We start from the raw sequence: 6,000 nt of genomic DNA on the forward strand, positions 1-6,000 counted from the left end.
ACAATAAACTGTGGAAAATTCTGAAAGAGATGGGAATACCAGACCACCTGATCTGCCTCTTGAGAAATCTGTATGCAGGACAGGAAGCAGCAGTTAGAACTGGACATGGAACAACAGACTGGTTCCAAATAGGAAAAGGAGTATGTCAAGGCTGTATATTGTCACCCTGTTTATTTAATTTATACGCAGAGTACATCATGAGAAACGCTGGACTGGAAGAAATACAAGCTGGAATCAAGATTGCCGGGAGAAATATCAATCACCTCAGATATGCAGATGACACCACTCTTATGGCAGAAAGTGAAGAGGAACTAAAAAGCCTCTTGATGAAAGTGAAAGTGGAGAGTGAAAAAGTGGGCTTAAAGCTCAACATTCAGAAAACGAAGATCATGGCATCTGGTCCCCCCACTTCATGGGAAATAGATGGGGAAACAGTGGAAACAGTGTCAGACTTTATTTTTTCTGGGCTCCAAAATCACTGCAGATGGTGACTGCAGCCATGAAATTAAAAGACACTTACTCCTTGGAAGGAAAGTTATGACCAACCTAGATAGCATAGTCAAAAGCAGAGACATTACTTTGCCAACAAAGGTCTGTCTAGTCAAGGCTATGGTTTTTCCTGTGGTCATGTATGGATGTGAGAGTTGGACTGTGAAGAAGGCTGAGCACTGAAGAATTAATGCTTTTGAACTGTGGTGTTGGAGAAGACTCTTGAGAGTCCCTTGGACTGCAAGGAGATCCAACCAGTCCATTCTGAAGGCGATCAGCCCTGGGATTTCTTTGGAAGGAATGATGCTAAAGCTGAAACTCCAGTACTTTGGCCACCTCATGCAAAGAGTTGACTCATTGGAAAAGACTCTGATGCTGGGAGGGATTGGGGGCAGGAGGAAAAGGGGACGACAGAGGATGAGATGGCTGGATGGCATCACTGACTCGATGGACGTGAGTCTGAGTGAACTCCAGGAGTTGGTGATGGGCAGGGAGGCTTGGCGTGCTGCGATTCATGGGGTCACAAAGAGTCGGACACGACTGAGCGACTGATCTGATCTGATCTGATCTGTCTTTGCTTGTTGAAGGCCTTGAAACCAGGTGTATCAGTATGACCTCTAGGAGGCAGAGAGCTAAAGACTGGGCAGCTAAGATCAGATGCTGGGTACTGCATGCCTACCTGACTGGCCCCCAGTAAAACCCCTGGAAGCAAGGCTTGGATATGCTCCTGTCTCGGCAATACTTCGCATGTGTCGTCACACACAGTTTCTCATCCTTGTGTAACTCCAGCGGGAGGGGACACCTGAAGATTGAGCCCGGTTTCTCCTGGACTTAAACCCAGATTCTTTTCCCCTTTGCTGACTTCAATCTGTATCCTTTTGGAGTAATAAACCATAACTGTGAGTATGAGAGCTTTTCTGAGTCCTCTGGTTCCTTCCAGTGAATCACTGAGCCTGAGGGTGGCCTTGGGGACTCCCAACATAATGTCTGTGATGAAAGAAGATTAGAAGTGGAATAATCTTTGTCTTCAGCTGCACTGATGCCTCTCCGCAGAAATGCTTCATTTATTCATGCAACAAATATTCCCTGAACACCTGCAGCTGTAGATGCTGCCATCCAGGCACTGGAGTATCCTGGTCAGGGAGATACAGATCTTTGCCCTCATGAAGCTTATTAGTTCTAATGGGAAAGGGGAGAAGCTAGAAGCAACAGACAAAACAAATAAGGTAATCAATGCTATTGTTTTATACCTGCTTGAGAGAGTCAAGCAGATATAAGGGACAGAATGCTGGGTGGGGTGGTGAAAGTGAAAAAGTGTTGGTCGCTTAGTTGTGTCTGACTCTGTGCGACAACATGGACTATAGCCCGCCAGGTTCCTCTGTCCATGGGATTCTCCAAGCAAGAATACTGGAGTGGGTTGCCATGCCCTTTTTCAGGGAATCTTCCCAACCCAGGGACTGAACCTGGGTCTCCTGCATCGCAGGCAGATTCTTTACCATCTGAGCCACTGAGGGAGTCAGCCACCTATGAAAATTCTATGGAGAACCCCAACCTGCCCCTGGATGCTCAGGAGTGGTTCTCATGCTTAATGAGCACCAGTCACATAGGAAACTTGTGAAAAAAACAGATTCCCAGACTTCTTCATTTTATGTGGAGGGGAAGGAGGGTTAATATTTTTACAAGCACTTCCTGTTAGTCTGACGCTGGACGTCTATGAACCACAGGGGGGACTCCATAGTAAGCTGCCTGAATAGTGATTGGACCCAGCCCTGCCCTTCAAAGAACTTACTCTTCAGTGAAACAGAGGGTCAGTGGGATAAAATGTACACCTCTTGGAGCATTCTCTGCCATTCATACACACACGGGGCTTTTTTCTTTTTTAAAAACATTATTTTTGTGTACGCTGGGCCTCTGCTGCTGTGTGTGGGCATTATCTAGTTGTAGCGAGCAGGTGCTACTCTCTAGTTGCGGTGCTCAGGCTTCTTTTGAGATGGCTTCTTATGTTGCAAAGCATGGGCTCTAAGCAGGCGGGCTTCAGCAGTTTCAGCGAGTGGGCTCAGTAGTTGCCGTTCGCAGGTTCTACAGTGCTGGCTCAGTAGTTGTGGGATCTTCCCGAACTGGGGATCGAACCCATGTCCCCTGCATTGGCAGGCAGATTCCTATCACTAGGAAAGTCCAACAGGGGGTTTCTGAGGTGACAGTTCCTGGGAGTAGAGAACTCTGGCAGGATAAGTTTCAAGGAGCTGGGCAACGAGAGACTCGGAGATGGTGAAGAGAACCCTGCAATGAAATCTATGCTCCTAAGTGTGCTGAGATCCTGGGAGAGGCCTCTTAAGGGAGGGTTTGAAACCTTCATTGGTTTCCCAGAGGCTCTGCCTGGGGGGTACAAAGTCCTCGGTCATGGGGAGCCTGATCAACAGAAGGGGCCTTGCAGAGAGCAGTAGACACTGGGAGTGCTGCCACTGGCCCCCTCAGATCCCTCTCACCGGCTCCCTATCCACCCCTGGCTGCTGTGTTCACTCCTAAGGGTTCCTGCCAACAAGAATCTGCAGAGTATAACACAAGCATTCCAGAAGGTCCCTCACCCAGAGGCACCAAGAAGCTGGCAGTGCCTGTGAGTTTACTATGTCCCCTGGGGCAGTGGCAGCCAGTGACTGATGGGTGCAGGTATAGGAAGGAACAGTCCCTTTGCCCCAAGATGGCTACCAGTTATATTCCTGAGCTCACCACAGGATCAGACTGAGGTTGGGACTTCAGCTGAAGTCAGATACTAGCTTCTCCTTCCCTATTCTGCTTTCCACAGCTCCTTACAGAAGTGGGAATGTTTCCTTAGTAAACCACTTGACCTAAGACAGCAGAAAGTTCAAGCACCAAAGCAATCTTAATTCTTTATGGAGAACGGAAAAAATAAGGGGTGGTGGGGAAAGCTGGGACTTCCCTGATGGCTTAGACAGTAAAGTGTCTGTCTACAATGCGGGAGACCTCTTTCCATGCCAACCTAGAGAAGCATTCCTTTCACCTTGCCCACCCTGGACCACTGAAATCTGCCTGGCCCGACTTCTCTAGAAAGGACATCATTAGGACCCAAGGAGAGGTGGTACCAGACTTCTGACTGCCCTGACCTACAGGAAACTGATAGAAAATGCAAACTCGGTATATCAATTTCAGGCGAAGCCAAAGGTGTAAATATGGAGCACACACTTGAGTCTAATAACTCCAAAACAAGTGTAGCGAGGACTCACTGTTTTTAGCAAGAAAACTGAAAAACTGTCCAGTCAGTTCAGGGAGTGCTGACACCACCCTGAGAGACTTGACTAAAAGATAGGACTTTCTAGCCCATCTTTGCTCAGCCTGCCCTCTGCTGGAGAGACGTATGAACAGCAGCTAGTCCTGGGGACTAGAGCCAACGGCGGAAGGACTCCAGAATCCTATTCAAATCCTACTCATCTTTCAGGGTCCATTTTAAATGTCACTTCCTCCGTGAAGCCTTCCCGGATTCCTGCAGCTAGAAGCAGATCTTTTCACTGAGTTCTCATAGACCTTCATTTACACTTCCCTAAATGGTGCTATATATCTATGTCATGGTTATGCAGTAGATACGTTAGTTTTCTCTCCGACTAAATTGTGAGATCCCAGGAGAAAAGAATTTCCTCTTTCTTGAGAGACTGGACTGCCAGGGAAGTCCCTGAATTGAGTTCTTTTGAAGATCCATCTGAATTAAAAGGAGTCCCTCAGTTCAGTTCAGTTCAGTTCAGTCACTCAGTCGTGTCCGACTCTTTGCGACCCCATGAATCGCAGCACGCCAGGCCTCCCTGTCCATCACCAATTCCCGGAGTTCACTCAGAGTCACGTCCATCGAGTCAGTGATGCCATCCAGCCATCTCATCCTCTGTCTTCCCCTTCTCCTCCTGCCCCCAATCCCTCCCAGCATCAGAGTCTTTTCCAATGAGTCAACTCTTTGCATGAGGTGGCCAAAGTACTGGAGTTTCAGCTTTAGCATCACTCCCTCCAAAGAAACCCCAGGGCTGATCTCCTTCAGAATGGACTGGTTGGATCTCCTTGCAGTCCATGGGACTCTCAGCAGTCTTCTCCAACACCACAGTTCAAACGCATCAATTCTTCAGCGCTCAGCTTTCTTCACGGTCCAACTCTCACATCCATACATGACCACAGGAAAAACCAGAGCCTTGACTAGACAGACCTTTGTTGGCAAAGTAATGTCTCTGCTTTTGGATATGGTATCTAGGTTGGTCATAACTTTCCTTCCAAGGAGTAAGCGTCTTTTAATTTCATGGCTGCAGTCACCATCCGCAGTGATTTTGGAGCCCCCCAAAATAAAGTCTGACACTGTTTCCACTGTTTCCCCATCTATTTCCCATGAAGTGATGGGACCGGATGCCATGATCTTCGTTTTCTGAATGTTGAGCTTTAAGCCCATTTTTTCACTCTCCACTTTCACTTTCATCAAGAGGCTTTTTAGTTCCTCTTCACTTTCTGCCATAAGGGTGGTGTCATCTGCATATCTGAGGTGATTGATATTTCTCCCGGCAATCTTGATTCCAGCTTGTGCTTCTTCCAGTCCAGCGTTTCTCATAGAAGTTAACTAAGCAGGGTGACAATATACAGCCTTGACGTACTCCTTTTCCTATTTGGAACCACTCTGTTAACTTAGTTTTAGGAGGAATTTTTAGACAGGTACAAAATCCTTTGGGGATGTATTTCAAGAGTCAGACACAACTTAGTGACTCAAGAATAACAACAAACAAAACGTACCTATACATATATAGTAATAGATTTTTTTAGTTTGAAATAATTTTAGATTTTTTAGAAACATTGTAAAGATAAAATATAGAGAGTCCCCATATACCCCCACCCCGTTTCCCCTAACTTTAGCGTCTTACAATACAATGCTGTTAAGTCACTTCAGTCATGTCCGACTCTGTGCGACCCCATAGACAGCCTCCTACCAGGCTCCTCTGTCCCTGGGATTCTCCAGGCAAGAACACTGGAGTGGGTTGCCATTTCCTTCTCCAATACAGTACAATAGTACTTTGTTAAAACTACGTAAAATGGTACTTTGTCAAAAGAAATGGACATTGGTATCTTATTATTTTTTTTAATCTTTACTGAATTTGTTACAGTGTTGCTTCAACTTTCTGTCTTGGTTTTTCGGCCATGAGACATGTGGGATCTTAGCTTCCCCACCAGGAATCAAACCTGTAACCTCTGCATTGGAAGGCAAAGTCTTAACCACTGGACCTCCAGGGAAGTCCCAGTATATTATTTTTAACTAAGTTCTAGGACGGAGGAGTCTGGTGGGCTGCAGTCCATGGGATCGCTAAAGAGTCAGACACGACTAAGCGACTTCACTTTCACTTTTCACTTTCCTGGACTGGAGAAGGCAATGGCAACCCACTCCAGTGTTCTTGCCTGGGGAATCCCAGGGACGGGGGAGCCTGGTGGGCTGCCATCTGTGGGGTTGCACAGAGTCGGACACGACTGAAACGACTT

The sequence above is a fragment of the Bos indicus x Bos taurus genome, chromosome 5 (assembly GCF_003369695.1).
Source record: "Bos indicus x Bos taurus breed Angus x Brahman F1 hybrid chromosome 5, Bos_hybrid_MaternalHap_v2.0, whole genome shotgun sequence".
In the NCBI taxonomy this organism is placed as follows: domain Eukaryota; kingdom Metazoa; phylum Chordata; class Mammalia; order Artiodactyla; family Bovidae; genus Bos; species Bos indicus x Bos taurus.